Below are 11,397 nucleotides of genomic sequence, written 5' to 3'. Positions count from 1 at the left end.
TCACACTCTCTGGTTCCTCTCCTGGAGCTTCCAGATCTCTGCCATCCTGGCCTCATATTCTCCCCAATAGTCCAGGCAGCCTAAGGCCTGAGTTCCTGGAAGACTCTCACCACTTTGAATAGTCTGATGCCAGTCCTTTCTCACCCATGAGCATCTGACCTTCCAATTATGCCCAGGCCCAGCTGCTTCCTGATCTTTGCTCCGCTCAGACTGGCCTCTGCCTGTCCTGGCTTCAGCCCTTTTGCCTGCCTGCTTTTGGCCAGCCCCCACTTTAGCTACTTTAGCACCAGCTCCTGCACAGTTGGGGCTCAAGCTATGGCAGGGGTCCCTTTCCCAGGAGAGCTTCACTTCATGTACCTGTGACAGTCCTTGGATGATCAGAGGTGGGAGAGTCTTCAGACCACCCCATCAAGTTCAAACGCTTGATTTAAATGTGACCCAAAGACCCACGGCCACAGAGGTGGCATGAAGTAGAATTGCCAGGAGTGTCGCTGGTAAACACCTGTGTGCCCCCATCCCTAGTGTCTGGGGGAGGTTGGACTGGATGACCACCACTAAGCCTTCTGCCAACTCGAATCTGCTGTGACAGTGAAGTGATAGCTGATGTTGTGTCTGCTCACATCCCCTCCCTACCTTTCTTGGTGAAGCCCCTCTGTGCAGTTCTGAAGGGGCTGCCAGTCAAAGGGCTCACTGTCCTGGCCACCGAGGTGGGCCAAGGAGCCAAGCTGTACCACCAGAGTTTATACACAGATTTTGGGAAGCAGGCAAGCTCTCCTTCCTCCAAGATTGTTAAACTGGGATGTTGCTTGCCTGGAACTGTCTGTGGGCATGCCTTTCATCTCCCCTCATCTTCCCCCACCCCTCCCAGCCATCATAGGGAGCCGCAGCAGAAGGAAAAAATTGAGTCAACCTACAGAGAGAGGAGAGCTATTGCATGTTGGTGGGAGATGGTGCAAAAGTGAGCTTACCACGTTACTGGAGTGCCGGGGCCCTCTGAGGCCAGCTCCACCCATGGGATTCTGAGTCACCAAGCCAACCAATTCCCTTTTGGCTAAGCTAGTTTGAGTGCAGTTTCTGTTGCTTGTGACCAAAGGGTCCCCGGATGATTCATGCACTGACTGAGCCAGAATGAAAACTCATGACAACCGACTCCTAATGGGCCTCAAAAGAGACATAGGAGACTCATGCTTCTGTGAGTTATTCAGGTTGCAAATGCACCAAGAACATCCACTATTTAAGGCAACTCTGATGAGAGTTGTTTTGCAGCATCGTCAGACCATAAATATGGCTTAGTATAGACGGATTTGATTAAAGTGGGTTGTATCAGTAACATGTGACTGCGCCTCTTTCCTAGAGTGTTGCTTGTAAGAGAAGCATCACCCCTTCTACAGAGTTCTCTTGTACAGCATGCGGCGTATGGCCACACTGAGCATTTTAGCAGAATAAACTCTTTTAGTGCAACAGTCCCTGCTCTGCCTCTAGACGTCAACCATTTAACTTTATTTTCCCCCTCTGTACAATGAGGATAATAATAGAATCTATCTAATTTACCTGTCTACTAATAATCAGAACACTTTTTCTTTCAGGTAAGAGAAAGCTAACCCACACTAACTTAGACAAAAAGAGCTTTCTGGGGTAGGGACTGCTGATCTCAGGCACAGCTGGGTCCAGAAACTGGAGCGGTAGCAACGTGGCATGGCCTTGCCCTCCCTGTCTCATCCTGGTCTGTTTGAGTGTTGGCCCCGTCCTTGAGTTCCTTCCTGTGACAGGGGACACGGCTACTGACAGACAGCAACAGGGTCAAATCCTTACAGCTATCCACCCAGAAGGAAGAGGGCCTCTCTCTTCTGGGTCCATGTATAACGTCCCAGGAGAGAATCCAGTTGCCTTGACCTGAGGCAAAGGCCACTAGAGCAGCCTTGCCAGAACCGTGTGGGATGGCAGAGGAGAGGCTCCCCGGAGGCGATGGGGAATACTGTAGTCCAAAGAAGTGAAGAAGGGATGCTGGACTGAGGAAAACAGCACATGTCCACACACTTCTTCATAGGAGACTCGTGAGGATTAGAAGAGATACGACATGTGAAAAGCTGAGCTTGTCTGGGTCCTAGCAAGCCCTCACTAAGTGTCAGCTGCTGCTATGATGGTGGTGGCAAAGAGGAAGCGGAGAAGTGGGAAGGGGAGGTGGAAGGAACAGGAGCAGGGCTAGGGGGCACGCTGTGCCTTGCATGCCGGCAGCCAGCCTTCACTCTACTGTGTGCCCTGGCCCAGGCCTTGTCTGCTCAGAAGGGCGCCTCACTCTAATTCCCACCAGGCCCTGTATGTGCCAGGATGCCTCTTTGTGCTGAGGCATAAGGAGCTAAAATCCCTGAGTCGCAAAGGCCAGAGCTGGGAAATGATTCTAGAGTCTTGTAAAGTCATGCTGAATTGGAGCGTGAATCTGTGGCTGGCCATGTGGTGAAATGAGAATCTGGAGGATCGTTTTTCAGGAGCCAGAAGCTGCTGAGCCTGGATTGGTTTCCAAGTGGAAAGCAGTCTAAGGCATCAGAGGTGTTAGTCTAGGAGGTGGGCCCTGCATGGTTGGCCTTAGCTTGGGGATCCAGGAGACCCTGGGCCTCCCGTCCTAGGCTGAGGGGAACTCTGCAGAGTGTTGACAGCAAAGGTCTAGGGGATGCAACTACAATCTACTGAGCACCTCGTCTGTGCCACGCACTGCACACGTAATCTCATTTAATCCACACGCACACCTGTCCTCTATACAGACGCAGAAGTGCAGGACCAGGAAAGGGAAGTTACCTGCCCAAGGTCACTGTGCTAATGAGTGATGGAAGGACTGGTTGGCCACCCTGCCGCCTACCATCACACAAGCCGGCTGAGGCAGGCGAGGCGGTGATTCCCTCGCTTACCATCTAGTGAATGCAGAGTCAGAGAGTTGAAGGGCCTTGCTCAAACTCACACGGCTGGTACAGGGCCCGGCCGGGTCTTCCGTCTCTAAAGCCACAACACTAAACAACTCAGCTGGCAGCCATCAGCAGCGTTTTCTAGGCAACATCTTTATAGGAGTCTTGCAGTCAAATTCCTCCTGCAGGGGTGAGTAGTGGCCTGTGGAGATTATGGGATGTTTCATTCATCATGTTGATGGGTCCTTTTTTCTCACTGTGGCAACAAAATTTGTGAGATTTTCCTTTTTCGTCGGCTGAGAAATGCAGCTCCACGCTGTTTACTGGGCGTTTTCCTAGGGAGTGGTGGGGAGAGGTCTTTGAGGGGGTGGAGGTTGGCTGCTGATGCTGCAAAGCCCTTGCTTACTGACTCACCTCCATGCTGCTGTGTAGGGAGTGTCCGGCCCGAGCAAGCTGTCTTTAACGTATCCATCATCTCCTCATTTGGCTCATTTTGTGGGTTTCAGAATTCCTCAGGGACGGTCCAATTAAAATCTTGGAAGGGATCTGGGCTCTATACATTGTCCTCAGTGGAGCAACTAAGAGCTGAAGACAGCAAAATGAGAGGCGAGACAAAGCCATCGCCCAGGTTAGGATAATTAGAATTTGAGGCTGCTTCTTTGTGTAAAAGGGAAAAATGTCCTGCTGATCTCCACTAGAGAAAGAGAAATGTTTTACTAAATAAAATGTAATCCAGGCAATTGCCTTCTGTTGCAGCTTGAAGAGAGGCCACTGGGAGTGTTTAATCTCCCATCACTTTCTCTGTATCTCCCTTATGACACTTTTCACCTTCTGCCAAGTTATTTATATCCAGATCTTAGTTTTTTTTTAGGAAGATTAGCCTTGAGCTAACTACTGCCAATCCTCCTCTTTTTGCTGAGGAAGACTGGCCCTGAGCTAGCATCCATGCCCATCTTCCTATACTTTATACGTGGGATGCCTACCACAGCATGGCTTTGGCCAAGCAGTGCCATGTCCGCAACTGAGATGTGAACCAGCGACCCCCGGACAGCTGAGAAGCAGAACATGCGAACTTAGTGGCTGCGCCACCAGGTCGGCCCAAGTGATCTTAGTATTTAATTTGTGCTTCTAGATTGTATGTTCCTATATCTACTTCTGTGGAAAACTTGCAGTGGCTTGTGCATAGAAGGTGCTCAATGAATGATGTAACATAAATACTTGGATGGATGGATGAGTGGGTGGATCGATCAATGAATGGATCAATGGTTGGATGGATAGAAGGATGGCCCCTGATAGGTTGGCACAGGAAAAGTAGAACTTGTGGATTGATGAGGGGAGAGAAGGAGGGGAACTGATATTCATTCACTGTCTCTGTTAGACCCTGTGTCTGGCACTTCATAGCCATCATTCCAGTTAATCCTCCAATGCAGTAAGGTAGATTGTTTTCCCATTCCAAGACGTTGAAACTGATGCTCAGTGACATTAAGGAATTTGCTTAATGGGACCCTCATTCAGGTCAGTCTGAATCAAAACCCCCCCACACTCTAAAAGTCAACCCAGCACCAAGTAGACACCAAAAAGTTGATTTTTGTGATATTGTTTACTAAGAAGCATTGACTCAGAAAGCTTGTGGATGCTGGATTCAAGTAGATTAAAGCGGAAAAGGCTCAGGCATGACTGAGGGTCAGCAGCTGGGGCTAGGGCAAGAGCTGGCCTCCCCAAGGCTTGAGCGACTCAAGTATCGGCCCCATAAGCCCATTCCCCTCCTTGCTTCGAAAGGAGCCAGAGGACAGGTGTGGCCAAGCCCTCATCAGAGCTGCCCTAGAACACTGTGTGTTGGGACAGGTGGGGCCCAGGCCAAGGCCAGCTGGCCCTACCCATCTCAGCCCTTCTCCTCTCCCATGTCCCCCAGCCTTACCTCCCCACAGACAGCAGACTACACCCTACTCAGTGCTTATTCCAGAGCGTAAGAGCTGAGAGCAGGTGTCACCTGAATGGGCAGACCTCAGAGGACAAGGAGATGAGATGAGGCCTCATTGTGGGAGCTGGGGGCTGCCCAAGAACGATGTTTGCCAGGCCTGACCTCAAGCTGATGTCACTATCAGAGGAGACAGGGCCCGGGAGCCAGTGGGCAGAGGGGTTTGGGAGCCCCGACTGTGGGTTCAGTTCTGGAGACTGAATTCTTGGTGTGGCTGCTCCAGCATGATTGTGGTCTGTCCTGCTGGAGCATCCTGGTTCCAAAGCCTCACCCCCTACCACCCAGGCCGTGGGCCTGTCCCTCACAGAAGCCTTGTCTAGGCACCTTGTGAGGTGAGGCTCCTGTTGGCAGGCCCAGCCCTGGTGGAACAAGCTGCCATGACTGCTCGCTCTGTCCTCTTTGAGGCTGGGCTTCTGAGCTCCTCAGAGACCTTTGTGCCCTCCCCACACCCTCACAAATAGCCCCCTCTCACCTCCTCAAGGTACCAGCAAGGCTACTATTTCTGCCTTTAGCCTTGCCGTAAACTGCAAGGGTTCTGTCATCAGTCATTTATTTGCATGGTACTTTACATGGAAATCACAATATCTCCTTTCTCCTTGGTTATGTACACTTCGAGTCATGTTGTGAAGGAAAAGTTTTTGTCGGAAAAAGAATAGTAATCCTCCTCATTTCTATTCATATGGCCTTCAATAGTAGGCATTGTTTCTTCAGATATGTCATCTTTTGAGCGTGGATTATTATAACCCCATTTTACTTGCATCCCTGTGGGAGGCTCATTTGCTTACCTGACAGCTCTGGCAGGGCCTGGCAGTACTGGCATCTATCTGAGCCTCGTTTCTGGAACACATCTCCAAGATGGAAGACAGAGAGCACCCCCTCCCATCTACCAGGGAGCGGATAAGGTGGAGAAGAAACTCGCCGTGAGGTTGTAAAGACTCAAGGCACTTCTGAGGGGAGAGGCACTTTTGGCGAGACACTGGGTAGTGCCACATGAGTGTCTTTTGATCCAGATTGTCCCTGGCTCCTTGAGCAAGAGGGATATAGGGAAAAGGGACAATCGGGTCCGCTCTTGGGGATACAATTAGGGGCTGTAACATCAGTAGGGAGAGAGCCCCTAACCCCCGAAAGAGCTGAAAATGAGATGTGTGAAAGTGGCAAAGTGGAGTGACATCAACAGTGGTGAGAGAGGACCACGTCTGGGCCCCTCCCCTCACCATGGAGAGTCAGGAAGTAGAAAAGACAAGGTAATGAGGCTTCCACAGATGTAAGGTGTAAAGGTCACCGTTGATGGCCACAGCAGGACAACTTTAATGGCTACCAAGGAGAACACATCAGCCCTTCAGGTCCCTGTTAGAGGAAAAGGGGGTCTTTGGGGCTGGGGGCTGGTGCTGATTCTGCTGTGAGGGGGCGTGGAGCCCAGACTAGCTGTGGCTTCCACTGCTCCTCTTGCCCACTTTGGCCACTGGGCTCTGTAGGCATGACCTGGGGAGGAAGAGGCCACCTACCAGTGAAGAACTGGGTCTGAATGCACTGTGGGCAGTAGAGAGTTAGCTCGGGGGGCTTGGGGTGCTCAAGCCTGCACATTGCAAAGAAAGGACTGGGCCTTCACCTGCTTCTGGGAAATAACCTCTGAGCCCTTGGAATATCCTGCTTCATAAAGATGCTGAGAACTTGAGCCACACTAGACAGTTTGTGCTAACACTGTCATTCATGGCGAGTACCTGTCTGTTCACCTGTGGCCCTGGGCGATGTTCTATCAGTTTGACCTCTGGAGGGGCTGAAGAATGAGTAGCTAAGGTCAGTCAGGTGGGTGCTCCAAGCATAGTGTCTGATCCCCAGTAAAAACCCTAGACACCAAGGCTCGAGGGAGCTTCCCTTGTTGGCAGTACTTCATCCGTGTCATCACACATCAACACTGGGAGAATGAAGTGCTGGCCGTGTGACTCCACTGGGAGAAGACAGCTGGGTGGCGCCTGGCCCTGACATGGGCTCTGGAGCAGATGGGGTTGGGGGGTTGAGGATGGAGAAGCGGGGAGTAAAGAGATTTTATACTCAACAATTGTGCTGTTTCCAAACTTTATCTCTTTTAATTCTCATAAAAACTGTATGAGGTAGGTGCTAACAGTTTTAACTCTACTTTGCAGGTGAGAAAAGGAATCCCATGAAGGATGTGACTTGTCGAGGTAAATGGTAAAAGGGAAGACCTGGCCCTTGTTCTTGGGGAGATTGTGAGCTCCTGGAAGGCGTGGGGGATCGACACACTCAGAAACCATGGCGAGAGCAACTATACAGCAGCAGATGAACAAGTGTGTACCAGTCAAGACAAGCAAGACTAAGCTGCAGTAACAAATAATCCCCTAATCTCAGTTGCTTAACGTCACACAAGTTTACTTCTTGTTCATACAAAGTCTACTGTGGACCTGGATGACCCTCCAGGCAACTGTCTGGGGGACTCTCCAGGGGGGCTGAGGTCACCTGGGGTTAGACCTTGAAGGTTCTGAAGTGATAATGGAGAAGAAATGTTAGAAGAGAGGGAACCCGCAAGCAGTGGGAGTGTAGCATCTCCTTGGGGGTAGGACTCAAGGCCATGTTCTCCTTGGCTATGGCTTGGTGTGGTGGAAAAAGCAGAGGGTCCCAGCCAGTGGTGCCAGCAGATCTGCTTTTAGTCTAGGCTTTTCCCACGTATAACCAGGAGGCCTGGCAACTCGCTTCTCTTCTCTGCCCGGTCTGCTCATCTGTAACAGGGCAGGGACAGACTAAACCGTGCCTAGGGGTTGCCTGTGCAGGCTTCTGTAGTTCTGGGAGATTTCTCACATCTCCCTTCCAGGAGAGAGGTGGCTGACCCAGGCTGGGATCTGGCCTTGTCCACAGGCTGCTTTCCCATGTGGCTCTAAGCAGCTTCCCTGGTACGCAGTGGGTGGGTTAGGGCAGGAAATGAAATGCCATTGATGTTTGGCTGGCTCCTTCTGTGGCCAGATGGCTTATTTTGCCACTGCCTGTAAGGGGCACTAGGATCCGGTGGCAGGTCTCTCTGGCTGTTCTGCAGCAGGAGGGAAGCTCCTAAAGCGTGGTGGAGCAGCCAGGCATGAGCCCAGCCTGGAGTCCACATGAAGCCCCACGGTCATGGTGCTGAGGACAGGGGCACTCACTGTGCACAAGGCTGTGGGAGGAGTGAGGAGGCCCTGATGCCTTCAGGGAAACAGGCTGAGGGAACCGCAGATTCCAGGAAAAGCTGCACCCTAAGACGTCTCTGGGTCAGAAAGCTTGATTCTGCCTCCACGGCTTTTGCATCATTCTCGTTAACTTGTTTACAATGAATAAAATAGCCAGAATAATAATTTTTTCCCGTGTTTATTATTTTGAGTTTTAACCAATGGAAAAGGAAATTCCTTATTAGGGAGGGTGGGGTGAGGATAAGTGGCCTGAGGAGGGGCAAACAGGCCAAGTTTCTAGAACCGAGATGCTCTCTGGCTCTCTAGCCAGTAGCAATCTCCCTCCCACCCTCTTGTCCTGGGCTCTGGATGCTCAGAAGAGAATCTAGGGAAGTTGGAACACTGAAGAGGGAGACAGATTGAGAGACTCCTGTGAATGTTGGAGTGTTTGGTTAATCGTATTATAAGCTAGGCTGGCAGAGACCCTGTCACATAAAAATTAAGTCAACACTGGAGCCTGAGCATTTACTAGACATGTAGCAGGGGATGGCTGGAAATTTATTTCTGAAGGAAAGGAATATTAGGGCTTCCATTCGGTCTCAGCTCTTGGAAGCCAGAAGTCAGCAAGGCTGATCCATGATGCCCTTGAACGGCCTTTTCTGTGGCCTTTATCCAACTGGTAAGATTCCCATCTCCATCTGCTAGGAGCTAAGGCTTTCCCTTCCCTCTGGTCCATCAGAAAGTCGTCTCGAGAGAGGCTCCACTGTCAGTCATTTACACTTGAGTGTGAATATGTTATTGTACCGTCTCTCCCAAGACTACATTCCAAGGTGTCTGCATTCCAAGCCTGAACTTTCCCTTGAAAGTTGTTATTGCTGTAAAAGGCATTTGAGCCCTCAAGGAGCAAGAAAGGAGTTGATTTTGGGTAAAGGGACAGTGTTAGCCCCAATCTTTTCAGTGGCAAGGTAACCTAGGTATCTCAGCCCATAGGCAAAGGGGAAAATTACCGGCTCCCACTGGTGGGAAGAAAGCTGAGGAGGCTCCCAGACTTGGAGGAAGAACTGCAGACACCAGGCCTCAGCGAGTAGAGCTGGGCTCAGGCGGGCAGCAAGGCCTGCTTCTGCTTCCCTTTGCACAGTGGCCTCCTTATCCCCTCCTGTAGGCAGACTCCCCACCTGGCAGAGGAGGGGGGATGGCTGCTGACTGACACCTCCTGCAGGGAGGATGTGGCAGACAGGCACTCAGCATCTGCTCCACTCTCCTTCCACAGGGCTGTCCTGTACTGCAGAGGCTAGAAGGCTGAAAACTACATTTCCCAGACTCCCTTGCAGCTACCAATCTGGATGCGATTTAGGTTCTGCATGTCAGACGCACTTGCACAAGACTTGACAGGCAGGTCAGAGGTGGAGCCCAAGCTTCTGCTGTTTTCTGCTGGCCAGTGGAGGTGTCTGGTTTTCCCAGAGTGACTTCTTTATCATGGTGGCCTGCTGAAAAGGGCCGCTTCCTGATCACAGGAGAGATGGCAGCCCCCTTTGTCACCTGGTGCTGTGGATGTGTCTCTCCTGAGAGTTAGTCCTGAGAGACGAAGGTAGAGTCTTTTCAGCTTTCCCAGGGATGTATAGGCCATTTAACAGCCCAGGTTAAATAAATAAAATAAAGCCTGGCAAAGACCAAAAATAGAGTGTTGAGTGGAAAAGTGTTACGGCCCAGCAGGAAACCTGATCCAGGACAGTGTCTAGGGAGGCTGTTTGGGATGAAGTTTGGGGAGGAGAAATGGGGCGGGTTTTTTAAAATCAAAAGATTTGCAAATTCTCTCTCTGTCTCACAGTGGGAAAGCAAAATCTGAGTGATGCTGACTAGATTTGTCGGTTGTAGGAGCATTGGCTGGCTGGTGGTGACTGTGTCAGGATTATGGTGTCCAGGTGTCTCTCCTAAGCACATAAGACCTGGCCTGGGGACTATGGCATCCAGTGCTTTGTGACAAGCCTGAGTTGCATCACGTCACCCAGTTAGGTTGTCAGTGTCAGTGGACTAGGTGGCTGGGTCACAATTTATCACCTGTAATAAGTCTTTTCTGCTTAAACCAGCTGCACTGGATTCTATTGCCTTTACTCTACCCTGAGTGGGGCACCAGGCCTAACTTGTAATCCGAGAGAAGAAAGGGCCACTCTATGGCCTCCCATCCTTGCAAAGCCAGGGAACTGCTCCTGGCCCGGGGCATGTGCCCTTCCTTAGACCAATGACCGTCTTTGAAGATGTGGAGCCATGACGGATCCAGCCTAGAAGGAGGGGTGGCAGATGCTGTAGATGGTCTCACTCCACACCATCTCAGTCCTCTCACCCTTGCTGTCCTCTTGTACAGAGGATTGAAAGCAAAATGCTTCATCTCCCAGCCTTCCTTATAGGTGGTGGTGACCATGTGGCACTTTTCTAGTCAAGGAGATGCCAGCAGAAAGTCCCCAGGGAGGCCTGGGAAAAGGCTTACCAGGAAGACTTCCTTCCTACTTTTTGCTGCTGGTGACATGAACGTGAGACTCGGAGGCGTGGCGACTTCTGGCACCTGAAGTGATGAGAGTGAGGACCAAAGCCAACATGCAGAGGATGGCAGAACATGAAGAGAAGAGGAGGTGGCCTTACTGCAGGCATCACCCAGTCTCAGCACCAGCCCCGCACCCCCTACCTCCAGACTTCTGGTTATGTTAATCAAATAAACCCATTTCTGTTTTTTTAAGCTCCCCTCAGTTGGGTTTTCTGTTAGTTGCAACTGAACTCTTTCCTAACTAACACAGGAGGGACCCTGTGATTGACAGGTCCACTAGACCACATAGAGATGGGGTGGAGTATTCCAAAAGGACAGGAAGACAGGGGTATTGTTCCCAGAAGAAGGAGACTAGAGAGCCTCCTGGGCAGACAGAAGCAAAGTTTCCACAATCTACTTTGATGGGCCTTCTCAACACCCCTAAACTCTTACCTGCAGGCAGCTACGATGCCAACTATGGCTATGACCAACCCTTGTGGTTTGTGCTTACTGAGTGAACTTCAGCAGTATTGTGACCTGGCTGAGAGAAGGACTTTAAGAACCTGATCCGGAGCAATTTTAGGTGGAGGAGCAGAGAGGATGGGATGTGGGTGAGAGCGGTCTATAAGCTCTGGTGTTAACTGGCTGCTGAGATTTTAATAAACAAAGAATGTATTCTATTCTTTGCAGGTAGAAGATAGATTAGCACTGGGGAGCCAAAGGGATAGAGCTGGGGTGAAGTATAGAGCCACTCAGTGCTCGCCATGCGGCTCAAGCCCTGAAGTAACCTTTCCAGGACCTCTCTGAACCCTGGATGTACCTGCTTCTATGGTCACCTGCTGCCAAGTCCCA

Source organism: Equus caballus, chromosome 15 (genome assembly GCF_041296265.1).
Source record: "Equus caballus isolate H_3958 breed thoroughbred chromosome 15, TB-T2T, whole genome shotgun sequence".
NCBI classification, from domain to species: Eukaryota; Metazoa; Chordata; class Mammalia; order Perissodactyla; family Equidae; genus Equus; species Equus caballus.
The sequence above is the reverse complement of the archived record's forward strand: the minus strand, read 5'-3'. Positions refer to the sequence as shown.